The sequence below is a fragment of the Ictidomys tridecemlineatus genome, chromosome 3, assembly GCF_052094955.1.
Source record: "Ictidomys tridecemlineatus isolate mIctTri1 chromosome 3, mIctTri1.hap1, whole genome shotgun sequence".
NCBI classification, from domain to species: Eukaryota; Metazoa; Chordata; class Mammalia; order Rodentia; family Sciuridae; genus Ictidomys; species Ictidomys tridecemlineatus.
This window is the reverse complement of record NC_135479.1, coordinates 129,693,763-129,720,217: the sequence shown is the minus strand read 5'-3', so window position 1 is coordinate 129,720,217 and position 26,455 is coordinate 129,693,763. Positions and strand designations below refer to the sequence as shown.

Here is a 26,455-nt window from a genome sequence, read left to right as displayed (position 1 = left end):
ATTGTATAGATCTTTCACCTCTTTTGTTAAGTTGATTTCCAAGTTGTTGTTGTTTTTTTTTTAGGATATTGTAAATGGAGTAGTTTTCTCATTTCCCTTTCAGAGGATTTGTCATTGATATACAGAAATGCTTTTGAATTACGGGTGTTGATTTTATATCCTGAATTCATTTACTAGTTCTAGAAGTTTTCTGGTGAAACTTTTTGGGGTTCTAGGTATAGTATCATATCATCAGCAAATAGTGCCAATTTGAATTCTTCTTTTCCTATGTGTATCCTTTTAATTTATTTCAGCTGTCTGATTGCTCTGGCCAGTGTTTCAAGAACTATGTTAAATAAAAGTGGTGAAAGAGGGCATCCCTGTCTTGTTCTAGTTTTTAGAGGGAATGAATGCCTTCAATTTTTCTCCATTTAGAATGAGGTTGGCCTGGAGCTTAGTGTAGATACCCTTTACAGTTTTGAGATATGTTCCTGTTCTCCCTAATTTTTCTGGTGTTTTGAACATAAAGGGGTGCTGTATTTTGTCAAATGCTTTTTATGCATCTATTGAGATGGTTATATGATTCTTATCTTTGAGTCTATTGACATGATGAATTACATTTATTTATTTCTGTATGTTGAACCAACCCTGCATAAGTAGGATGAATCCCAGTTGATCATGGTGCTCTCTTTTTTATATATTTTTTATTCAATTTGTCAGAATTTTATTGAGAATTTTTGCATCTATGTTCATTAGAGATATTGATTTGAAGTTTTCTTTCTTTGAAATGTCTTTGCCTGGGTTTGTAATAAAGAGTGGAGAACTTTTTACATATAATTGGCCTGAGCTCTTCAAAGAGGCCACACTGAAAACCACCAAAGTATCAGTAAGGGGTGTGCCAGCAGAAGTGAGGTGGGTACTGTTCTAGGTTCAAAGATAGTAAAGAAACCCAATATCTGTAATTAATTAGTGAATCTTGATTGAATCCTGGATTCAATACTTAGGATACCTAATACATAGACAATGGTATGTTATTGTACTATATTGCTTAGGAAATAATGATCAAAAAAATCTGTACATGTTTAATACATATTCAGTATTTTTCTAATTTTTTCTATCTGTGGGTAGTTGAATGTGCAGATATAGAACTTAGGAAAACAGGGCTGACTATATTTAGAAGTAAAATATCATGATCTATAGTTACTTTCAAATGATTAAAAAAACTGGAAAGGGATTTGGGGGGGAGAAAGCAAATATAGCAAAATATTAATTAATGATGCTTTGGAAAAGGATGTATGAACAGGAAAACTGACCTTAGGGGGGAAAAAAACAACAAGAACTCAGAGAATAATAGAAAACTTAAAAATTTACATATAGTATCTTCAGAGCAATTTGAGAAGGAATTACAAACATAAAAAGAGAGCAGAATGCTCTAAAACAAGAAAATTTAGTAATTACAATAAAGCTCTTGGAAATTAAAAATATCATCCTGAAAAATAATTTCAATAGAAATGTTGGTAGATTTAAAAAGAGGCTTAAAAAGCAACAAAACAAAAAATGTGAGAGGAAAGGTAAAAGCTATTGAGGACCCATCCAGGACTCTAATCTGACTAGCTGTAGTACTAGAAATGGGAACAGAAACCATGGGGGAGATTTTATTTTCAAAATATAGAACAAAACATTTCCTACAGCTGAAGAACATTAGACTTCATCCAAGAACCCAGAACAATAAATGGAAAATAATTCCACCAAGGTATATCTGCTTCATTATAACCCAAATTCAACATGCTGAGGACACAGAAATGGTTAAAGATTCTAGAGAAATAAATTAACACAAAAACATGTTACCTGCAAAGGAACAAGAGTCAAGCAGGGGTCTCAATATCTTTTCCAGGGCCAGTTAGAGGATAGGAGACCCTGCAGCAGTGTTTCTCCTCAGAGGGATGCATGGGCACTGGGAAGCTGGGCCTGCTCCAGGAAGGCCCTTGTGCATTACCCAATATTACAGATAATTGCACATCTTTCTTTTTCACAAGAGTGTCATTTACTGAAACCAGGAGCACCAATTTATTCACCTCAATACTGGCCTCTCTTCATGAGTTCCAAAGTCTTGTGAGGAATAGACACTAGAAGTTCTTTTAAATAAACTATAGTCAGTCTCTGTCTCTCCTTCTCTGTCCCATCATTTCTTTCTCCCCCATTTTCGGACCCTTCTTAATCATTTATTCAATCATTCTAGAAACGCTAAGTGAGAACCTCAGTGTGATAGGCCACAGGGTATCAGATGGACAAAGACCAGACCTGGATTCCAGGAGCTCACACCTGTGACAAGGGAGACTGTGGGCTATGGCTTTCCAAGAGCGGGTGGCTTCCCCCTCCAAACTTACAGCACAGAGCCCGGGAGAACCTACAAGTAGTTTAATTCTCTAGTCTTAAATCTGAGTTGAAGATTTTAAGCTTGAATTAGATTGTATATGTTTCTAGTTTTAACATATAGCTAGTTTTCACTTCTGAAGATTCTTTAGGACCAGTGGCTCCCAAGGGAACAAAAGTTTGCTCTTTAATACCAGTAGAATTACATCCTCCAGATACTGTGTCCTCCTTTTCCTGTGAGTTCCTCTTTGAAAGGGGAAGCCACAGGATGCAGATGAAGCCTCACCAGCCATCAACCCTCTCTCCTCAGACCAGAGCTGCCCAGGAGGAACACCACAGGGAGTGGCCCTAGTGTCACTGAAGGGGACTCAGAGGGTGAGCCTTCTCTGTGGACAGTTCCAGGACAGTGCCTCCCTCGATGGCTACAAGAGGAAGCTGTGGTGGCCTCGGCCCAGCATATGGACAAGGAGGTAAGGTTTTGCGCATGTGCGCACGCACACACACACCCACACCCACACCCACACACACACACACACACACACCCCATTAGAACTTGGATCCTTTGGGCGTCAGAACTTTGATAACGAAGATTAAGCCTCAGAACCCCTCACCTGCACATACCCCTTCTAGGTGAAGGAGAGGCCTTGGCAAAATGTTCAGATGAAGATATATATTGCAAAATGTGCAAAAATACTTCTTAGGTATTTACTTTTTCTGATGAGGGTCCTACAATCCCACAAAACCTATGTCTGACCTTTAAGTCACACCGGGGCCCCTCAGTTCAGAGCTTGCTGAATGGTTCTCTAACTCAAGCATCCAGTTCCCATCCCTATTCCAACCCCACTGAATGCCACGCAGAACACTTTAGGAGAGCAGTGTGTGCAAGGATCAGGAACAGGGATTCAGGAGTCAAACAAATTTAAGTTGACATCCCGCCTCTGTCACTCATTAGCTGTGTGTCCCTAGGCCTCTCTTTCCTCATTTGTAAAATAGAGATGATGATGATGGTACATACACTGTGATGCTGGGAGAATAGAATTAAATGGTGCTCAGTAAATTTTCAGTTTGGTGGCTGGCCTGCAGGGGGTGCTCCAGGAACTGTAGCTAAGGGACCTCAAGAAATAGAGAACATAAGTTGTGTGGGGGGGGGGGGAATGTGTGTGTGTGTGTGTGTGTGTGTGTGTGTGTGTGTGTGTATCCCTAACTTAAATTCAACTTTATGTTTAGGGCAATTGTTTGAGTGTGTACCCTAAAAGTTCATGTGTTGAAACCTAAAGTTCTCATTGTAGCAGTTTAGGGGGGGTAAGGCCTATTGGGAGGTGTCTGGTCACAGGAGTGGAGCCCTCATTCAAGGGTTAACACCTTTCTCATGGGAATAAGGTGGCTATGGTAGGAGTTCAGTCCCTCTTTTCTCTCTGCATGTGCCTTCTCTTCCCGTCCCACTTCTGCTACATTATAAAGCTGTACAAGGCCCTCTCCAGTTGTGCTCCCCAATCTTGGACTTCCCAACCTCCAGAACCATGAACCTAATAAGTAAACTTCTTTCCTTTATAAGTTTCCCAGTCTCCAGTATTCTGTAATAGCAACAGAAAACCAAGATGATCAGGGTTTTTTAGCCTACAAATATGGCAGTTTCACCTGATTCCCCCAATCGAATAAATGTCAAAACAATACAATGGACAGCTGGAGTGCAGGTTATTCATAGCGACCCTAGTTCCTTTCATTGGGAAATTGTGACTCTGTGCTTTGCTGGGGAGGCTGTTTTATTTCTTGCTCTCTCCCCTCCCCTGAATCCCCTCTCTGTGGCCACAAAGGTCTATGATAAAATGGCCCCTCCCCATTCCCTCTGTAGCAGTTTCAGCAACTGAAGCCCCCTCCAGAACCAGGGAGGCCGCTTCTTCCCCAGCAGTGTATGAAACTGCTGTCATCTCCCCTGAGCTCCATCTGCTCTCCTGAATGTAGCTCCATTTGTTGGTGCTGGGCTCCGTGATCCCTCGAAGTCCTTGAAACTTAATCTAGAAGTCTCTCTTCTTCATTAAGCCCTGGGGAAAGTGGAGGAAGATCTGGTGAGGAAAGAGCTGGGCCCAGGGAGAGTGCACACTGCAGGGTCCCCACTGCAGAGTCCTGAAGTTGTGCCTGAGAATCACAAACTCACAAACATCAACTGGCTGCCGGTGCCTGGGTTTCTCCTGTTTAACTCTCTCCTACCCAGGGGCCTGCAGGCTGAACTAGGTATTTAGTGGGTTCACCTGGCCAATCACAAACAGGTATGAGTCACCTGCTGTCAAGACAGGTGTCCTCAGAGATCAGGGGCAGTATGCCTTGCAGACTGTGCTGGTAGAGTTCTCCAAGGAGCAGGGGCAGACAGAATAGGGGAGGAAGATGGTTGGGAGCAGGGAGTTGTGAGACCACAAGGCGGAGGTGGCAAAGCTTCTGCTCACTCCATTTCTGGAACACAGATATCCAAAGTTTCCTGCTAGAGATGTCCCTGGTTAAGAGAAACAGCCAGGCCTTACACATACCATTGTCATGCCCAGGCACTGGCTGGAGCCACCCTGCAAGAATACACCCCAGCTCCAATGCTGATGCCAACCTCGAACAACCACCTCGATGCCTAGACTGTCACTCACCACACTCCCTGAGACAGGGCAGCAGTCATTTCTTGAAGAACTGAGGGCTGCAGCTCTGTGTCTACCACAGTCTCACCCTTTACACACATTTGAGGAGCAGCTTCCCCATGTCTCTGGGGGCTTCTCTAGAAGACAGAAATTAAGGCCCATGAAGTGTAGACCTCATTCACTCCAGTGGGTCTTGGAGCCACCACTGGGACTCACCATCTACCTGTTCTATGTTTTCATTCTATACTACCCTTGTGCCAGGTATGGTAGCGCATGCCTATAATTCCAGCAACTTCCTTGGTTCGGTAAGGAGGATAGCAAGCCTCTGCAATTTAGCAAGACCTTGTCTCAAAAAATAAAAATAAAAATAAAAATAAAAAAGGGTTGGGTATATGGCTCAGTGGTTAAGCACCCCTGGGTTCAATCCCTGGTACCAAAAAAAAAAAAAAAAAAGAAAGAAAGAAAGAAAAGAAAAGCCCTAAACTACCCAGCAGCTATCATCTGCTGGACTCAGAGGTTGTCCATTTAAGTGACCCAAGTTCTCATTCTTGAGGCATCTGAGCCCCTCACAAAAAGGAAGATGTACTGCTGATCCTTTCAAAGAAAAAACTTGCTGTGAGGAATGTGGTCAGGAGACAGTCTCCACCTTTTTTTCTTCACCATGACCCACCCAATTTTGCAGTGAAGGTCACTCCATTCTTGAAGAAGTCTCAGTCAGTAACCAACAAGATGGAGGTATAAGTCCAGTCTCTGCTCTGTGGCCACCCCATTTGACCAGCAGAGATGTTGTTATATATACATTGCCATCTGATCCTTCCCCTGATCAATCCTGCTTTCCCCTTTTCCATTTGCAGGTGTCACTCCTCCATGAAACAACGTCACACCCACTCTGTCTCACAGCTCCTGGCTGGAGTACCCAGCTGCAGCACTCAGTACCAGGAGTGCAAGAGCGCATCCCGAGTGGAAGAGGCCCCACAGGGACATAACAACTCAGCCAGTTAAGGTCAGCCAGCCTTCATCAGTGGCTACCCTTGTGCCAGCACAATGGGCGGATGAACAAAGTGGCCATGGTGACAGAGACCGAGGCTCTATATGGATTCACACTCACCAAGGACATTTTAGCTATTGCGGCCCTGAGGCCCAATCTGTGTGCACAGAGTCCAAATCTTTGCCTGCACTGGCACTATTCTCTGATGAGGCCAAACAGCGATCAGTTCATTACATTGGGCCCCTCTGTCCCAAAAGTTCAGCAGTGCATGCTCACAGAATAGACAGCTCTTCTAGGTATGGGTTTGGCTTTCTTAGCCCGAAGGCCTCAGCCAGCACTGCTACCCAGAGGTTATGGAATGCCTGATTCACAGGCAATCTCATCCAGCACAGCATCTGTCATACAAATGGACCTGGGATTTGTTTTAATCAGGTATGGTTATGATTGTTGCAGAGGCTTGCTATGATTCCACAGGAGTGGAAATGATTGTCATGAAGAAAAAGGCTGTGCTCACAGATCCCTCTGAAACGGACTGCCTAGCACACCACTCAGGGCACATGGGGAAGGACCAGGATTGATCAGGGAGCAAAAGAAGAGTGAAGGCAGAGGATGGCCCAGAGTCTTTATTGGGGTATATGTTGACTAGATCTTATAGCCTCTTTGGGGTATAGTATTTTTCTTTTTTCACTGGACCAGCATATCCCCAGTAAAAATATGCAAGGATGTGGATTGTGAAGTCTAGCAGCCAGTGCAGAAGGTGTTGTCTTGTGGGGAAAGACCTCTGCATTATCTTTCCACGTGAGAGTGAGCTCTCGGATGTAGAGTAGGCCCTCGGCAGGCTCTCGGGTCAGAGAAGTTCGGCTAAAGTTAGGGGCTTTATCTACCTGAAGATAATTGCTAGTATTAGTATCTACCTCATAATTGTTAGTATCTAAACTGAGCTTTTCTTTGGAGTGAGGCTCTCCAGGGTCCTAGGTTAATTATCTCGGGCATTTTGTTATAGCAATGTGAAGCTGACTAATACAGGGTGCCTGTGACTGTCAGATCCTCCTGCAGTGAGATGCAAGCACCTGGTATTCCTACACCGTATCCTTGGCCCCTGTCTCAATTCCTGCATTTCAGTTTTGCTTTCTTGCTCCTTCCCTGTACAATCTCTTACCCCATTCTGAGCAAGCCACTTCCTGGGACAGACCTTGTCTTTGGGCAAAGCAGAGACTGTACAGAGCAAAGGCTGCCCATTGAGAAGTCCAGCCACTGGAAGAAATGGAAAGGCCCTTATAACACTGCCTTGTTCAGGTGTGGGAGAGGCCTCCCTAAAAAGGATGTGACCTCAGCTGAATGGACAACTCACCATGTGTCTATAGCTGGACAATGAGTTCTCTCCCTATTAAATGCCCTTCCATATAGATGATGACAAACCTGTGCGAAGTATAACTGAACTATAAAAGTTACTTCCCTGGATAATAAAGTGGTGTTGGATAGAAGTTTACCAGGAAGAAAAGGTGGGAGGAGAGTTTGCAGGCAGAGAACGTTTAAATACCTAGGCAATGAGTATATTCTAGAAAAATACAAAGAATCCAGTTGAACTGAAACATAAACATTGGTGAGTAGGGGAATATTAGCCTTGTCTACCTTGTCACAGAAATTCCGATTGCAGCCTGCAGCAATGTTCAATTGAAGAATGTTCAACATAGAAATATTATAATCACAAATAAATACAAGAAAGACTTCTCTGACAGCTGTGTGGGAAGGAAAACCGGGAGGCAGAGAGGTGGGGGGTATCAGGAAGATGCTGCCATGGCTCAGGAAAGAACCAAGGTGGGTTAAACTCCAAATAGCTCTGCAGGAGGTATAACTGGCTGGACACAGTGATCTATTGACTATGAGGGCTGAAGGAAGAGAGAAGCCTGGGTAGTGCCCTGGTTTCTGAGCATCAGATTAGCTATTGTCCTGATCCCAAAAGACAAGACATATATGCCTTCTCCCACCAATCTCGTCTTCACTTTGATTGTGGGTCTTCTCTTTCCACCCTAGGTCCCTTATACCATTAGACAATCTTTACACTCCTGTCCTCCTGATGCTCATGCCTAGAAGAAGACACAGAAATAGAATTGTCAACAAAGAAAGCCAGACATCATCCTGGGAACTGCTCAAGTGTTATAACCCCTGCCCAGGCCATCTCTCACCTCTGAGCTTTGGGGTCCTCACCAAACTGCTCCAACTTGTCTGTTTGGCTTCCCCCTCCACCCACCATTCCTCTTGTACATTCTTCTCTTGTGATTTCCCACCCCAGGTCCCCCACTTGCAATATCTAAACCTTGAAAGCCCAGTCCAAATATCACTTGAGATCTCCCCTAACTCCTTCAGCTGGGAGTCTATCCCTCTTTGATCTCTATGGGCCTTGTTTGCTGTCCCTATCACCCCTGCTCTGTATTGTGGGGCTTTTTTGTGTTTGTGGATCTACTTTACTAGCTGTCAAGAACCCAAAGACAATGTCTGTCCCAGGAAGGCCTTGCTTATAGTAGAGATAAGAGATTGTATAGAGAAGGAGCAAGAAAGTGAAGCCAAGACCCAGTGACTGGGACAGGGGCCAAGGACACAGAGCAGGAAGACTCTGTGTACCAGGTGCTTGCATCTCAGTGCAGGAGGATCTGACAATCAGTGGCACCCTGCATTAGTCAGCTTCACATTACCATAACAAAATCCTGAGATCATTAACCTATAAAGAGAAAGGATTTATTTTGGCTCACAAGTTCTGTAAGTTCTAGTTTAAGACTGGTTGACCCATTACTTTGGGCCTCTGGCAAAGGAGGCACATCATACCAGGAATGTATGGCAGAAAAAAAACAACTTGCATCACAAACCAAGAAGGAAAGAGGAAGAGATTGGAGCCTAATAGTCCTCTTCAAGGGCAATGACCTAAGGACCTCCCATAAGGCCCTATCTCCTAATATAGTGACACCCCCTTTCTCCACAGAAATATTCACCATGGTTGATTTTAGGACTGTCAGCAAAAGAGTCTCTGCAAAAGAGATCAATGTAGATAAACTTTCTATTTTCGTGTTGCCCTGTTTTACTTGGCCACTGGCCGGGAAGAAATCAGCACTCCAGGTGCTAGGCACCCCAGTTACTAGTTTTTCACAAACATGTATCCAGCATAGTAGTTTGTAGAAATGTGTAAATAAAGCCTCTGGCCTTGAGCTGGGCTTCACAGAGGATGTCTACATTCCTAAGATAAGAGAAGTTGCCAATTGGGCTCCATGATAACAGATGGCAGGAGGAGGAAAGAAAGGGGAGAAGACGCTCTCCCCTTCTCAGGTGTTGCCCAGAATAGTGAAAGAAAAAAACTGCTTTTATGTGAACTTCTACAGACTGTGAACTTCTGAGCCTCTCACCTTACATGCTGGGTCTAAAAATCTGAAATTACCTGAACTCAGGGTTCAGGAGACTGATTGATTACAGCAAAAACTGTGCCCTCTGAACCTGGCTGTAGCCAAATAAAACCATTTCCTGCTATCTTGGGTGCCTTGTTTCATCTGTCCCTACAACACTAAGATATCCATGTCCCAATAGCAACATCCTGGGGACCAAGCCCTTAACAACAGGGCCTTTGGGGAACATATATCCAAACCATAGCACCTCCTTACTGTTGAGAGCCACAGCCAAAGGGGCCCCAGCAAACTTCCAGCTGCCAGCAAGCTTCAGACTGCCCCAGCAACATCTAGCTGATTGGCTCCTCTGCGGTGATGTTCATTGGGCTGTTTCCCTGCCCTTCAGACTGCCAGCTGATGATTGGCTCACAGCTGCCCCAGCAACATCTAGCTGATTGGCTCCTCCACGGAGCTGCTCATTGGGTGACTTCTTTGGCTCTGCCCACGCAACCCAGCCAATCGGCCTCAAGAGGAGGAGGATTGTGGGAGGAAGAGGCTGGTGTGGGGGAGAGAGGCTTGTGGAAGCCGGTGGTGGCAGTTGGGCTCTGAGGGTTTTTCCCTGGAGCTGTTTTGTTTGGCGTTTGTAGTTCTAAAAATAAAGTTAGTTTCTTTTTGACAAGTGGCTCCTGATTTGTGCCAAGCCAGACTTCGGCATTTGGTGGCTCGCACGGGGAGCGACTGAGGGTAAGTAAACTGCTCGCCCCTGAGGGCAGGGCGAGAGGATGGGTGGCCATTCTAAGATTCCTCTTTTGTTTTGCTTCATTTTTGTTTTAACTTGCCTGTCCCTGGAGATGAGTGAGAGGGAAGAAAAACCACTCACATCTGGGGAAAAACTATTTGCGTTTGAGGAACAGATAGGGAGAAAGGACGGATGCATATGTCAGGAGGATAGAAAGGCTGTTATAATGATTTTGTGTGGTTCCCTTTTTATTGGATTCTGTCTCGGTTTTGTTTGGCGTCATCTTGCTGGGTTGTATTATAGTAGAAATACGGGATCAGCAATTAGTAAAAAACAAACCGAAAGAGTGTTAAGTAAATTGTTAGAGGAAGGAAGCTTCCCAGTAAAACCAAGAGCAGTCAGGGCATACGTTGATGTAATACAAGAATATAGCCCATGGCTTTTTAAGGAGGAGTTGTTAGATATATCACAATGGAACCATTATGGTGAAGATTTAAAAAGAATAGAAAAGAACAACCCAGGGACTCTGCCAGTTGGCACATTGTCATTGTGGACGTTGGTATCTAGTTTGCTTAGTCCAAAGCCTTCAGTTCAGACAGAGGTAGAGGAAGAAGAAGACATATTGATTCAAGTAGAAGAGGAAGTCTCTCAAGTTAGTCAGACAGAGGAAAAGATTCAAGTAAAAGCTCGAGCTAGTCAGAAAGAGGAAAAGATTCAAGTAAAAGAGAAGGTCTTTCGAGATAGTGAGACAGAGGAAGGAAGTTTAGAGCAGAAAAATCTATCAGGGGAAAAGTTAAAACAGGTGACTGCTAATAAGACCCTTTTGTTAGAGAGCGTAAGTGTCCAACCAACAGCACCGCCTCTACAGGAGACTGCTACTAATAGCATTCTATCACCAGAGGGCATAAGTGTTCAACCAACAGCGCCACCTCTACAGGAGACTGCTACTAACAGCACTCTATCACCAGAGGGCATAAGTGTCCAATCAACAGCACCACCTCCATATGCTAAGAGACTCCCAACCCCCGCAGTTGATAGTTTGGATCCTGAGACAGGATCTCAAGTATGCCCTGTATTTGAGGTAGGAGGGCAGCGAACTTACCAGGGTTTAAATTTCAAATCAGTGAAGGAGCTAAAAGAGGCTGTAGCAACCTATGGTCCTCAAGCACCCTTCACTGTAAGCTTGGTCGAATCCATTACCAACTTAAGCATGACGCCAGCAGATTGGGCTAGTTTGTGTAAAGCTGTGCTAAATGGAGGACAATACCTGTTATGGAAGGTTGCCAATGAGGAATTTTGCAAGGAGACGGCTAGTCGAAATGCAGCAGCTGGTTATCCTCAGAGAAATCTAGATATGTTGTTAGGAAAGGGACCTTATGAGGATCGGCAGCAACAACTTGCATATGATCCTGGTGTATATTTACAAATTGCTGTAGATGCAGTTAGGGCATGGAAGTCTTTACAAGAACCTGGAGGTTTACAAGGTCAATTATCTAAGATAATACAAGGAGCTAATGAACCTTACGCTGAATTTGTAGATAGGCTTATTCAAACAGCTACCAGAGTTTTTGGGAATACAGAACAAGCAATGCCATTTATAAAACAACTGGCTTATGACCAAGCGAATCGTTGGTGTAGAGATATCATTAGACCATGGAAACATGAAGATTTAAACACATATATTAAATTATGTAGAGACATTAATGAACAAGGGCAAATTGTGGCAGCTGCAGTAAAACAAGCTTTAGATGCCAGAGACATTAATGAACAAGGGCAAATTGTGGCAGCTGCAGTAAAACAGGCTTTAGATGCCAGAGACATTAATGAACAAGGGCAAATTGTGGCAGCTGCAGTAAAACAGGTTTTAGATGCCAGAGACATTAATGAACAAGGGCAAATTGTGGCAGCTGCAGTAAAACAGGCTTTAGATGCCAGGCCAAGAACATGCTACAATTGTCAACAAACAGGACATTTTAAAAGGAATTGCCCCATAGGAGGAGGGTTTAACAAAACTAGGTATCAAACAAGTAGAATACCGGGTATTTGCCCACGATGCCGTAGAGGGAGACATTGGGCTAATGAATGCCGTTCTCAAACCACCATAGAGGGTACTCCATTATATTGGGCTAATGAATACCGTCCTCAAACCACCATAGAGGTTACTCCATTATCAAAAAACGAACAAGGACAAGGTGTTTATCCACAATATCGTGGACAAAGGCATCGGGCTCCGTTGCCAAAAAATGGACAGGGGGCCCCAATGCTCCGGGGCCCCAAACCACAAATATACGGAGCACTGGAGGAACCCAGCAACCCCAGCAACCCCATCAGGGTAGTGCCCAGCACATCAGATCCCTCATCAGACAAACCAGAGGGAGCGCAGGGTTGGACATCTGCGCCTCCACCAAATCAGTACTAACTCCAGAGATGGGAGTTCAAATCATTCCCACAGGGGTAAAAGGACCTCTTCCCAAAGGAACAGTAGGCTTATTATTGGGACGCAGCTCTTCTACTCTAAAAGGACTTTTGATATGTCCTGGGGTAATTGATTCCAATTATGAAGGTGAAATAAAAATTATAGCCAGTTCTCCAAAGGGTATATCAGTAATTTCACCAGGAGATAGAATAGCACAGTTACTAATAATACCAAGCCTACATGATAAATTTTCCAGTCATGTTGTAGAAAGAGGTTCCAAGGGATTAGGCTCCACAGGTGTAGATTGGGCTATGCTTTCTTTAAATTTAGATTCTCGCCCCATGCTAAAACTAAATATTCAAGGACATGAATTTAATGGGCTACTGGATACAGGTGCAGATCTTAGCATCATCTCTCGTCAAGAATGGCCAAAACATTGGCCATTACAACAAGCCACTCAATCGCTTCGAGGCCTAGGAGTGGCGACTAATCCCGATAGAAGTGCAATGCTATTAGATTGGAAGGATCCTGAAGGATGTGAAGGAACTATACAGCCATATGTATTGGATCATCTTCCCGTAAATTTATGGGGACGAGATGTCTTAGATCAATTAGGTTTGACATTAACAAATAATATCAATCAAAATGCACCCACTATTATGGCTAGACAAGGTTTTAGGAAAGGAAAAAGATTAGAAAGACAAGAACAATGTATAGCAGCACCAATACAAATAGATCAAAGAACAGACAGACATGGGTTGGATTTTCACAAAGGGCCACTGAGACAATAAAAATTACATGGAAATCAGAAAGACCAGTATGGGTTCCTCAGTGGCCCTTGACTAAAGAAAAGACACAAGTAGCCCATGATCTGGTCAAACAACAATTAGCGGAAGGACATATACAACCTTCTGTATCTCCCCATAATACTCCCATTTTTGTCATCAAAAAGAAATCTGGTAAATGGAGATTACTGCAAGATTTAAGAGCCATTAACAATGAAATGGTCATTATGGGACCTGCTCAATCGGGGATTCCTCAATTGTCTGCTTTGCCAAAAACTTGGTATGTTTTAGTTATAGATATTAAAGATTGTTTTTTTTCAATTCCAATTCATCCTGAGGATAGTCCACGTTTTGCATTTACTATCCCTGCACTAAATCATGAAGGTCCTGATCAGAGATATGAATGGAAAGTACTCCCTCAAGGGATGGCTAACAGCCCAACTATGTGTCAAATTTATGTTAACAAAGTAATCCAGCCACTTAGAAATCAAAATCCTGAACTACAAATATTTCACTATATGGATGATGTGTTATTGGCACACAAAGCTAAAAACACATTGCTAGAATGTTATGCCACACTTACAAACTTATTAAAAAATTATAATCTAGAGATAGCAATAGATAAAGTACAATTAAATTTTCCAATTAATTATTTAGGAGTTCTATTATCCTCAACCATGGTCCGTCCACCAAAAATTCAAATACGAGTAGATCAACTCAAATCACTTAATGACTTTCAAAAGTTATTAGGAGACATAAATTGGATAAGGCCTTATCTAGGTATTCCAACAGGAGAATTGGGACCTTTATTTGATATCCTAAAAGGTCCATCAGATCCAAATTCACCCCGAATGTTAACGCCTGAAGCAAGAAAGGCATTAAAAATCATTGAAACATATATGGAAAATATGCATTTGGATAGAATTGATATAAGTTTGCCTTTATTATTTATTGTATTACCAACAAAAAATATTCCTACAGGAGTATTTTGGCAAGAAGGTCCATTATTATGGATACATTTATCTTATTCTCCTAACACTATTCTTACTAGATATCCTGAGGCTGTAGGACAATTAATACTCAAAGGAATAAAAACAGCAAAGGCAGTGTTTGGAATTTCTCCCCATAAAATTATTACTCCATATACTATGAATCAAATTGATGAATTAGCTAATGAGTTAAATACTTGGGCAATAATAATGTGCAAATCTAATGTTTCATTTGATAACCACTTACCATCTAATCCTTTATTGTCTTTTTGGTCATTGCATCCTGTAATTTTTCCAAAAATGACAAGAAAAACACCTATCATGAATGCTCCAAATATATTCACTGATGGGTCAAATAATGGTACAGCAGCAATAGTTACACCTGATCAAACTTTTACATTTTTAGTACCCAAACAATCAGCTCAAAAGGTAGAGCTTAATGCAGTATTACAAACTTTTGTGATGTTTAAAGATTCTGTATTTAATTTATTTTCTGATAGCCAGTATATAGTTAATGCTATAGTATCCCTTGAAGATGCTGGTAGAATTTCCCCTTCTTCTACTGTTTTCTCTTTGTTTTCCACTATACAAAGTTTAATCTGGGACAGAAAAGATCCATTCTTTATAGGACATATCAGGGCACATACAGGATTGCCTGGAGCCCTTAGTTTAGGCAATGATTTAGCAGATAAAACTACACGTGACATACATATTTTCTCTGTACTAGAAGAAGCTATAAATTTTCATGAAAGATTCCATGTCAATGCTAATACTTTACAAAAGCGTTTTAAAATAACTAAGGAACAAGCTAGACAAATAATAAAACAATGTCAAAATTGTGTGACCTTTTTACCACAAGTTAATCTTGGAGTCAATCCTAGAGGATTGATGCCTAACCATATTTGGCAAATGGACGTCACACACTTGCCAGAATTTGGAAAATTAAAATATTTGCATGTTACAATTGATACTTCTTCTGGATTTTTGATGGGCTCCCTTCATGCCGGCGAAAAAACTAAAGATGTTATAGCTCATTGCTTACAAAATTTTGCCACTGTGGGCATTCCAAAACAGTTAAAAACAGATAATGCCCCTGGTTATACGTCTACTTCTTTTAAACAATTTTGCTCATCATTTGGCATTACTCATATAACAGGAATCCCATACAATCCACAGGGTCAAAGCATAGTTGAAAGAGCTCATCAAACTATTAAAATGTACTTATTAAAGCAAAAAGATGGAATTGGGAAGGGGTATATATTCCCCAAAGATAAACTTAAAATAACCCTTTTTACTCTAAACTTTTTAAATTTGGATTCATTAGGACTTAGTGCTGCAGAAAGGCATATGTGTCCAAAAAATGTACATAAGCCTAAGGTACTTTGGAAAGATATTCTAACAGGACAATGGAAAGGTCCTGACCCAGTAATTGTCTGGAGTCGGGGGTCTGTTTTTGTGTTTCCACAGAGAGAACAGCAGCCGATTTGGATTCCAGAGAGATTAACTAAAGCGATTTCTACAGACCAAAAAGAAGATGATTTAGCTCAAATCCATAATAGCTGATATCCAAAACTCCAATTTGGCTATCCTTACATCTGCGACAGAACCAGGATGCTTTTTTCAATATCTATTTTATTATTGCCCTTTCCCATATCATGAAGTTCTATTTTATTTTTTTGAGCTCATACAGACCTAGGTTAATGTTTTGCTGATCAGTTCTATTTTTTTTTTTTTTTTTGACTATAGAGTTTTTAAACATTGCAATAGAGATTTTACCTGTAAAAAGTTATAAGGCCTTTACTATTGTGTTATGTGTTGTATGTATTATATTATGTGTGCACACTTGTGTTTTGTGTTATATGTTTGAATGTACGTATGTCCAATGTACATATTTCTATATATCATATATGATGAGCGCTCATGAAAAGATGGATCCAAATATTTTTTTTTTATTCACGTGATTTAAATGGTTTAATTTAAATTGGGTAAATAACTGTGAAGAATTGTTTTAATATGTAAACAAAAAGGAGGTTAACAGATCTGTTTGTTTACTCTCACCTTTAGTTTTCATTATATTTAATAATTCTCTTCACTATAATATAAATTGTTAAGAAAATTGTTTTCTTTTAAGAAAATTGTTTTCTTTTAGTGCCTTCTGGAATGTTACCCAATTTTTTCTTTTGTCCCTACAACACTAAGATATCCATGTCCCAATAGCAACATCCTGGGGACCAAGCCCTTAACAACAGGGCCTTTGGGGAACATATATCCAAACCATAGCACCTCCTTACCATTGCTGTCTACACAAAAGTGCCCCCAGACCCATGCAGATCTCATGAGTATTGGCATCTAAACTAGGCTGCTTTGGGAGATGAAGCTCTCCAGGATCTCAAAAGACTCTATTTCCTCTGCTGGGTTCCAAGCCAGTTTATTGTCTCTCTCTCTCATTATTAGTTACAACAACTGCACACCAAACAGGCAGAACAAGCCTTATTACCCTTACCGTGCAGGTCTGATAAATCCTCCCAGCTGCCTACACGCTGACCCCCACTGTGCCCAACCTGGACTGTGTGACATTTTATGGGGCAAGAATCCCAAAAGATGTGCCTGAGTGTCACCCCAAGGAGTCTACCGAAATTGAATTCACAACCTCTGGGGGTTTGCCAGGCTCCAGGACATCCTTGCACCAGAAGACACCAGGTGTTCAGGCACAGTGCAAGTTCACTTCTAAAATAGGTTCAGGAATTTTTCAGCAGAGAAAAAAAGAGAGCAGACTATGATTGAAACACAGTCACCACATTTGTGGCTATATTCTTACAGATGGGGAAAGATGCAGAAATTCACAGACGAAAACTTTGCCTAGGATAGCAGAGACAGCCTAGGTGAGGTCTCCATTGACTAATGAATGACCTTGGGCTGGTTACTGCCTTCTGCTTCCTTTTCTGGAAAAGGGTTCATGTGAATTGTTGTGAAGAATTCAATGAGTTCACATATATGCTAAATGCTGAGAGCAGGATGTTGGAACATAGTAAGTGGTATAATTATTTGTGCTTTTTTTTTTAGGATGATTAGAATTGCAGCAACATGTATGTGTGCTGATAAATTTAATTAAAGGCCCAGAAAGGTTTTAAGTACTTTTATTGTCAGATGGAAAGTGTGATATAGCTACATTAATTTCAGCTTGATGCAAATCATGAACAATTAAGCTGGAATTGAGAAAGTTGGCACTAAAGGTAATTGAGTACTCTGGATGTATGTGACTCTTGCAATCATGCTCATAAAAATAGGTTTTTCTATTTAGAATAGAAAATTATATATTTTGTAATTTTAATGAAAAGCTATTTGCAATTTAAATGAAAACTATATTTGATAGGTCATGAATTTTGAGAAATTAAATGAGTTCAGGAGGAAGAAGAATAAAAAATTGCATATATAGTATGAATCCAACTACAGAATGTTGAATCTTCTGTATCTATAAAATAAAATAGTTTCTGAAAGGTAGGAGATATGCTCAGATATATCTGGAGTCATCCGACATCTCTTCTACAAAAGGATCTATTTAACATGAAGGCTAATGAGACTTGAGATGATTCATTTATATGGTCATGGTGTGCCCAGATAGATGTTAAAAATGATCTCTGGGCATATCTGTGAGGGTGCTTGAGGATGATACTGGCATTTGAGTTGGTGGAGTGAGTAAAGCAGATTGCTCTTCCTGACATGGGTGGGCACCATCCACTCTGCCCAGGACCCAATTAAAACAAAAAAGTGAAGAAAGAATTTTCTCTCAGCTTGACTATTTGAGCTGGATGTTGTCTTCTTTTGCCCTCATATGGAACTTACAACATCATTTTTCTGTTATATATATATATATTTTTTTAATTTACTTTATTTTATTTTATTTTTCGTTGTCAGTGAAACTTTATTTATTTACATGTTGTACTGAGAATCAAATCCAGTGCTTCACACATGCTAGGCAAGTGCTTTACCTCTGAGCTACAACTCCAGCCCTCTTTCTGTTCTTTTCTGTTCTTAGACTGAAACCACCAGCTTTCCTGAGTCCCCAGCTTGCAGGTGGCAGATAATGAGACTTCTCGGTATATTTAATTTGCCTCCTGTTAATTCTTTTCCTCTGAAGAACTCTGACTAACAAAGATTTTCATACTGAGGATGATTCTAAAGGACCAGAATTTTAAAAAAATTTCCTGTATGGGTTCTGGAGTTTGAGGAACTAGATCTCTAACCTGATTATATATTTAAAGACATTGATGACTCTATTTCCAATCAATATTCAAGAGAACAGTAGTAGTACATGGCATGATATGACAACGGAAATAGGCAAAATATCTCCTCTATAGACTCCTAACCAACCATTTCCAAGAAGCAAGGGGTTGTGAAACTATGTATGTGCTACTTTTAAACACTTTCGCAAAACTAATGAATATGAGATTAGCTATTTGCTCCTGATGTCTCTGAGAAGGGGGATGAAAGAAAAGAATGAGCTCAAGGATTCAAATACCTAGCTCTAGAGCTGCATACATACCTAAGAGCTTTTTCATATGCCCTGAAGGAGACCTTTATCTCTTGTAGTTCCAGGCCAAAAACTAAACAGAGAATTTCATCCCATAACTAGCTGAGTTACAACACTAGTTGAACTCCTAACCTCACAGGGAATCTACTTTAAAATTAAAGCATTGATTGGAAAAGAAGTTGATGATGTAAGTTGAGATGATAAAGTGTGAGAGAACTGATGAGGCTGTGGACATAGATTCCCTAAATTTAATGAGTCTTCTCTGGCAATGGAAATGGCCCGCTTATCTCCATTTAAGGAGATAAACCCTGCATTGCCTAAGGATACTACAATGGCCCTCCTGAGACAGTTGCCATGCTGATTCTCCTCAGGATCCACCCCTAGGATCCCTCTCTACTTCTAGATCTACAACTAGACTGGGGTAAAGATGAGGTACAAAGTTACCCCAAGAGGAAATGTGCTATAGCCCAAAAGAACTACTTGAGTTTTTAAATTTTACACTGGGGAACACATATGAGAATGGATACTGAGAATGTGAAATAAGGGCTGGGGAATATAGTTCAGTCGGTAGAGTGCTTGCCTCACATGCACAAGGCCCTGGGTTCAATCCCCAGCCCCCCCTGCCAATAAAAAAAAGGATATAGATAATAGTGAAAGATACCTAAAGTTGGATCAGAGCAAATATATTTATATGGGCACACTAAGATGATTCTGCCTTTAATGTTGTGACATAGGGAGTTAGAGAAGGCTCCAACAGTTTGGTCGGCTGACTCATGGATCAAAGGTGGCCCACAGTGAGCTAACTGGAAATGCTGGATAGGACTTGGTTTAATGGAGAAGATGGGATTTAAAAGGCTCAAGGAGATTGAAATGTAGAGGGGATTTATCATTAAAGACTTATCCCAACTTGTAGAGTCCATAAGACATACATTTCACCAACACTGTGAGATATTTGTGAGGGGAGCTGTAAAGAACTTTGCAATTGCTCTTCTCTGTAGACTGGACCTTGCTGCACTCACTGAATTGAGAAACATAAGTGTAATGGAAGCCATTGAATCTCAGAGTGACAGGAGCCAAGTGTGTGGCACTCAACTGCCAATGTTAAGATGGGTCTGGCTACAATATTGGACAGCAATCAAGACAATTATCAGAATAGTGTGATTCATGCAGAACTATGGCATTGGCTAGTTGATCCTAGTGTCCCTAGGAATAAAATAGATAAGAAGCTTACTAAATTGTTTAGTCTGTATATGAAGAGAATTCTATCTACTGAGAACTTCCTTTGGGACAAGTATTTCATGCTTTCTTTTAGTGTGTGAACTCAATGGAGGAATAAGAGCTCAAAACTGAGGAAGGGAGCAAACTAGTATCAGAAGTATCACCCTCACCTGGAGCTCTGCCTTGTCAGCCACCTGAAAACAGACCTGGGCCCACATGATCCCTGTGTCTGACCCAAATTTGGCAACAGAGACAGGTGAACTGGGACTGTTCTGAGAGTTCAGAGGTGACATGCCCCTTGTGGCAACAATCACTCACAATTCCCATTCTACTTCTGAGCAGACAGTTGGTGACAGCATGCCACTCTCCTGGACATCTGCTTCCCAGGCTGTTCACTTACTACTTTACTATAAAGTGATGGTGTCCTGAACCCTCCGTTGGGGTCAAACAGCTCCTCTTCCTCCCACTTTTCCTCAAGGGATAAGTGAGGCCAGGAGCGTTGGTAACAGGTACATGGGGAAGAAATGGTGAAGGCTGGGACTTCTTGTCTCCATCTTTGTGGAGTTCTTCTTCCTACCTGGGTTCAACCATTTTTCCCTTATAAACTTGGAAGACTGTTGGTGGCCTTTCTTGAACCACAATTTAAGGCAGCATGCCTTCATGTTGGGGCTTTTCTTACTTGGTGACCTGGTAGAGCTCAGGAGCTAGACATGGCTGACCCAGAAGAGCATGAAACAGGAGTGAGTGGTCACAGCCTTGGCCTCATTTGTGATGCTGCTCCAAACGGTGGCCCCCATGGAACACAGAAGGCCTTGGAGACCTGTGTGCACAGGCTGCTGTTGCTCCCTGTCTTCCCATTGGCTCTGGTGTTTACCATCGAGGTCTGTGTCCCTGACTAGCCCCACTCTATGTGTTCAAGGTCTGGATAGTGTTCATGTTTGGCTACTGGATGTTGCAGGTGACCTTGGTATTATATATGCCACTCTCTGGACAGCCCTGAGGGGTAGACACCCTGTGGACCTGGCCTTCCTCACCATCTTCTTCTGCTGGACCTGGGCTTAGAGGCTGCTGTTCAGGCTGCTGCCTATGGCCTCTGTAGCCTCTGGAACTGTCACTAGTCCTTCTGAATAAAATTCTCAAGGGCCAGGTACCAACTGTTCCCTGAGAGTCCCAGCCACAAAAAGCTCAAGAAGCTCAGGGCAGAGGCCATGCACAGGACAGAAATACCTATCTAATTTAAAGTCTATCCTTCTGTTCACAGCTATACTGTCCTGACCTTGTAATGAGCTTTGTGAGAATGGGCACTAGAAGAGTGACACTACAGAGCCCTGGGATCAGCAGTGTGGCTGTGCATCTCTGGAGCTATATTCCTCATCCCCAAGTAAACCTACCAGCTCTGAGGATGGCTTTCCATGCCGTCGCCCTATCAGCCTTTCCATTTTTCTGGTTTCCAGGCCTCTCTGAGGGGAATCCAAGCCCTCTCACCTGGTCACTTTAGCATTCTGGAAGAGGACACTGAAATAAGTGGGAAGAGATGACCCTGAATTGGGTTAGATAGGCAAGTTGTTGCAGCATTATTCCATTCTGGTATCAGGTAGGAAAAGTTTCCCTTCCATATTGTTTCTTTTGAAAAGTAAACTGGCTACTCCCAGAATTTGAGGTAATGCTATTTCTTATTTCAAAAATAAAATGAAGAAAGATGAACCTGTCAGGAGCGGGGAGGAAGGGAGGCCATGGAATGAAATATGGTGGGAACCCAGAGGTAGATGAGTGTAGCGTTCCACGACTTAACACTCAAGGTCACTCCAGGTGAACTGGGCAGGTGAACCTGGCTGCATGAAATAATCACACGAGAGACAGAGATACCTTTTTCTTTGGGTCCTGTGCTGGCTCCTCTGTTCTTAGAGATCAGTGGAAAGAGAGAGAGAGAAAGAGAGAGAGAGAGAGAGAGAGAGAGAGAGAGAGAGAGAGAGAGAGAGAATGTGCTGCACCCTCTTATTGGGGGAAAGCCATTTAAATGAGGCAAGGGGTCAGGTTTCAGAGGGTTGAGTCTGCTGATTGACTGACATCTAGGAAGGCCACACCCAAAGGCAGAGCAAGAGAAGGTGACACGCAAAGGGAGTTTCCATGGAACATTCCATCCCAAACAGGGCAAAGGAGCAGGATTACAAAAGACTAGGTGAGTGGAGTTCAATCTCAGGGGTGACACCTACATCTGAAGACACGCCTTCTACTTCTGGAGCTGGGACAATGTCCAAGTCACCTTGAAATGTAGTGATTGGTCAGAGCCTCTTGCTTCAGGACTGGAAGGCATGGGTCATTCAGAGTGGCTCCCCACAGTTAATTGATAATGCCATGGACCAGAGGCAGACACATGACTCTACAAATAGGTAAATAGAACAATCAAGGACCAACGATGAGAGTATGTCACAAATGAGGGTCATCATTGTTCAACTTCTGCACATCCAAGATCCATTTAAAGCAAAGAAGACTGAGAGCAGACACAAGGCTAGGTCTTTTGGGTAGGAAAGGCTGCAGGCGGTTGTGCTAAGGCTGGCATGAGTGTCCTGTGGTCCTGTGAGAGGGAGCGTCTGCAAGGATGGCCCACATTTGCTCTCTTATTATTGTGAGGTTTTCCAATGCCTTCATTTTTTTGCAACTTTTTGGGTTTTTTTCAAGGTAAACTGCTTAAAATATGAAAGTGACTTTATCTACTTCTGTCCTGGGAGAGGTGAGAAGAGGTGGCTTCACCTTGTCTAGGGAAAGGGAGGGAAACAAAACACCTAGCAGAGGCCTGAGCCTGGGAACAGGGAACAGGGAGAGTTTCCAGCCTACTTAGAAGCAGAGATGTCTAATAACTTCGTACTAAAATTGACTGCCCAGCTGCAATGTGAAAACATCCAATCTTTTCAATAAAGTCCACTTCTCAAATAAACATTATGTGTGAATGATTCTGAGGGAAAACCAAAAAGAGGCCATCCCAGAGTCAGTGGGAGCAGACTATGAAATGTGGATGTAAATCTTAGTGGTACCCAAGTTGTGGGAACTTGAAGTTTGCCAGTTCCCAGAGATCACAGAAATTTCCAGAAGGCCTTTGGAAATCATCAAAAATGAAGAGGAGGACATAACTAACACACAAAGGAGATGAAAGGAAATAGAGCTAAAGAAAACTGTGGACAGTTCTCAACTTACAATGCTTCAACAGAGGGTTCTTCAACTTTATGATGGTGTGACAGTCAGACAGAGTCAGTAGAAACCATACTTGGCGGGCTGGGGTTGTGGCTCAGTGGTAGAGCACTTGCCTCACATGTGTGAGGCACTGGGTTCAATTCTCCGCACCGCATATAAATAAATGAATAAGATAAAGGTCCATCAATAGCTAAATATACATATATACACACACAGACATGGACACACACACAGACACGGACACACACACACATCTATTTAAAAAAAAAAAAAAAGAAACCATACTTGGAATTCTGAATTTGGATCTTTTCCTGGGCTGGTGACATGCAATGCCATACTCTCTCATGAGTAGTAGCAGCAAGCCACAGCTTCAGTCAGCCACACAATCACAGGGAGAAAATAACCAATGCTCTACAGTGGATAATAATGTTTCTAAGCTATGAGGTTCAGCAGGTTAAGCATATTAAATGCATTTTTTTTTTTGGTACTGGGGATTGAACTCAGGGACACTTGACCACTGAGCCACATCCCCAGCCCTATTTTGTATTTTATTTAAAGACAGGGTCTCACTGAGTTGCTTAGCACCTCGCTTTTGCTGAGGCTGGCTTGGAACTCGCAATCCTCCTGCCTCAGCCTCCCTAGCAGCTGGGATAACAGGCATGCACCACCATGCCCAGCTTAAATGCATTTTTGACTTAAGACATTTTCAATTTATGATAGTTTTATTGAGGCATAACCCCAATTACAAGTTGAGGAGCATCTGTATATAGAAATATGTGTCCCTTGGTGCAGTTGGGAGGTCACTGCTTCTACTGACGTGAGCTTGCTTGTGTGAGAAGAAACAACACAATGTTTGGAAGTCTGGAGAGGCAGAAAGAAAGGAGGTGCTGATGGTAGGCACAGAGAAAGGGTCACTAAGTAAACCCCCCACTCAGCGAAGTTGTTACAATCTGAGAGAGTCTGTGATCGGAAACGCTGTTATCAGAGATCAGAAAGCTTCACAAAGGATCAAGATGTTTGCCAGGATGGCAGACAACATAAACCAAGGTTTGAAGATAACCCTGAGTGTCACTTAAAGAGGTAGTATTCCCAGGCATAGAAAACACACTTTGTGGATGTTGGTTAACCTAGATAAAGGGAGGAGGGAAGGAACAGGGAGCAAGCAAAGGCTTAGTGGACTCACCTGGAGGAGCAGGCTCCAAAGGGTGGAGAACAAGATGCCTCAGTAACTGAATCCAGACCAGCTCCAGCTTGTCCTCCCAAGGAGCAAGGGCCAAGCCTGGTACCCTCCCTCTGATGCCCACCCTCACGAGGGTTTGGAAGTCTAAATCAGAGAGGCTTTCAGGAAGCCTGTTGGCAAACATATCTCCTACCTCCTGACCCAAAACCAAAAGATGGACAGTCAGGCAAGAGGGAGAGACAGAGAGCACATGGGCTCCCCAGCCTGCCTTCTGGGGATGCAGATTTACACAGGTCCATCCTGTTTACCTTTGAGGACTGCAGACGAATAGTGGCTCTGTACGAGGAATCTTTCTCCTACACATCTGTCCTCTCACCCAGCTCAACAGTGACCTGCCAGCAGTTTCTTGTGTATTTTTGAGACTTAAAAGAATGCTCGCTACATTATAAAAGAAGTTCATTCACAATTGCTACAACTGAGATATCTCTCCATTATGTCGTTTCTGTTTTTTTTTTCTGATCATATAAGCAATAACAGTTCATTGCATGAATAGCTCAGAAATGTGTTACGAGTAAAACTGAAATTGCTAACAAACAGAAAATTCATTCAGTCAAAAAACATACATTGAGCTTGGGCCTTCTCACTGCCAGGCCTGCTCCAGGCTGGGAATAAACAAGGCAGAGCCCTTGTTCCCATGCCAGTGACATGCTAATGGTCGACAAAGAAAAGACAAGGGACAATTCAATAAGCACAAATTATAACAGGTTGTGAACAATATCGTGAAGAAGAATAAAGAGGGCAAGAAGGACAGGGAGACTCTGGGGAGTGTGTTATTTCATATTTGAAGGCTCAGGTGACATTCCAGAAAGTAGCACAGTAAACTTTTAACTACACATTCACATTTTATTATCAATTGCAAGTTTTCAGATATAACTTTTTTTTTTTTTAGTGCTGGGGATCAAACCCAGGACCTCATGCATGCTAGACAAGCACTCTACCGCTAAGCTACACCCCTAACTCAGAATACTTTGCAAAAAGAATAAATATGTTTGTCTTAGAAAAGTAACCCTGTTCCTTCTTGTAGAAAACCTGGAACTTGATAGAAAATGTAGCAAGGAAGAGTACTGTCCCATGGTAGTATTTCCAAAGGAGACACTTCTAGGCGTGTTGACGCATTTCCCTCCTACACTGATTGCTAAACCCAAATAGTATTTACGCTATCAGATCCTGTTTTTCTTCTCTTAAGCCTCTAAAACATCATCCTATGCTGGCCAGAATTGTGAGAGAGAAGGTGTCAGAGGACACGGCTCACCTTCTACCTATGAAAAAGGCTTTCACAGAAGTCCGGGAAGGCAGACTGCTCCTCTGTCTGGCTGCCTGGGTGCCATCCAGTCTAGAAAGACCTTGAGTCTCCATCCCACCTGTCACCAAGAGAGACGGAGACAAAAGATGAGTCCCAGATGCCCAGAATCAAGCCTCAGGCAGATGGGCCTCCTTGTGTCACACCCAAGAGAAGCTGAAGCAGCCACCTGGATATGGGGAGTGTTTGTTTCAGAGGTAGAAGGGAGGGAGGTACAAGCCCCCGGGGAAGCCAGGTAGGAACCCAAGAAAAAGGAGACATTGGCAGCAGGAATGTCTGTCCCCAAAGCCACAACTAATAGCCCCTCTATCTCAGAGTCTGAGACATCCCCAGATGCCCCCCTAAAATTCCTGCACAAGAGATGTCACTGCCTTAGGAAGATCAGAAGGCCCTGACCCTCCTGCCCCAGGAAGCAAATGCAGATGACCCAGGCCACTATTCTCCTGTCTCTCAACCCAGCGTCTCTGCCCACCCCTCTGCCTTTCCCTCTGGAGCTGTGTCTCTTTCTTTTTGCTTCTTAGCCTCCTTAGAGCATCATTCTGGTCCTATAACCACTCACCCCCATTCCCAATTCTACTCAGATCATTAGAGAGTTTTATATACCAGATGTGGCTCTTCAAAATTCTTCCAGCATGTCTATTATACCATAAGAAGGATTTGGTTATCTGTGAAAGGTGGGTATGGCTGGTCAAAAATGTCAAGCGCCCTCCCAGGAGCTG

General features: G+C 42.5%; 1 long non-coding RNA gene across 1 annotated transcript; it reads right to left on the bottom strand.

Moving 5' to 3' along the window:
• Positions 1 to 1,731: 1,731 nt before the first annotated feature.
• On the bottom strand, positions 1,732 to 26,455 carry LOC144375868 (uncharacterized). The gene is made up of 3 exons (XR_013435721.1): positions 26,340 to 26,455; positions 25,689 to 25,797; positions 1,732 to 4,394 (listed from the first exon to the last, which is right to left on the bottom strand). It is a non-coding gene; the product is annotated as an uncharacterized LOC144375868 (long non-coding RNA).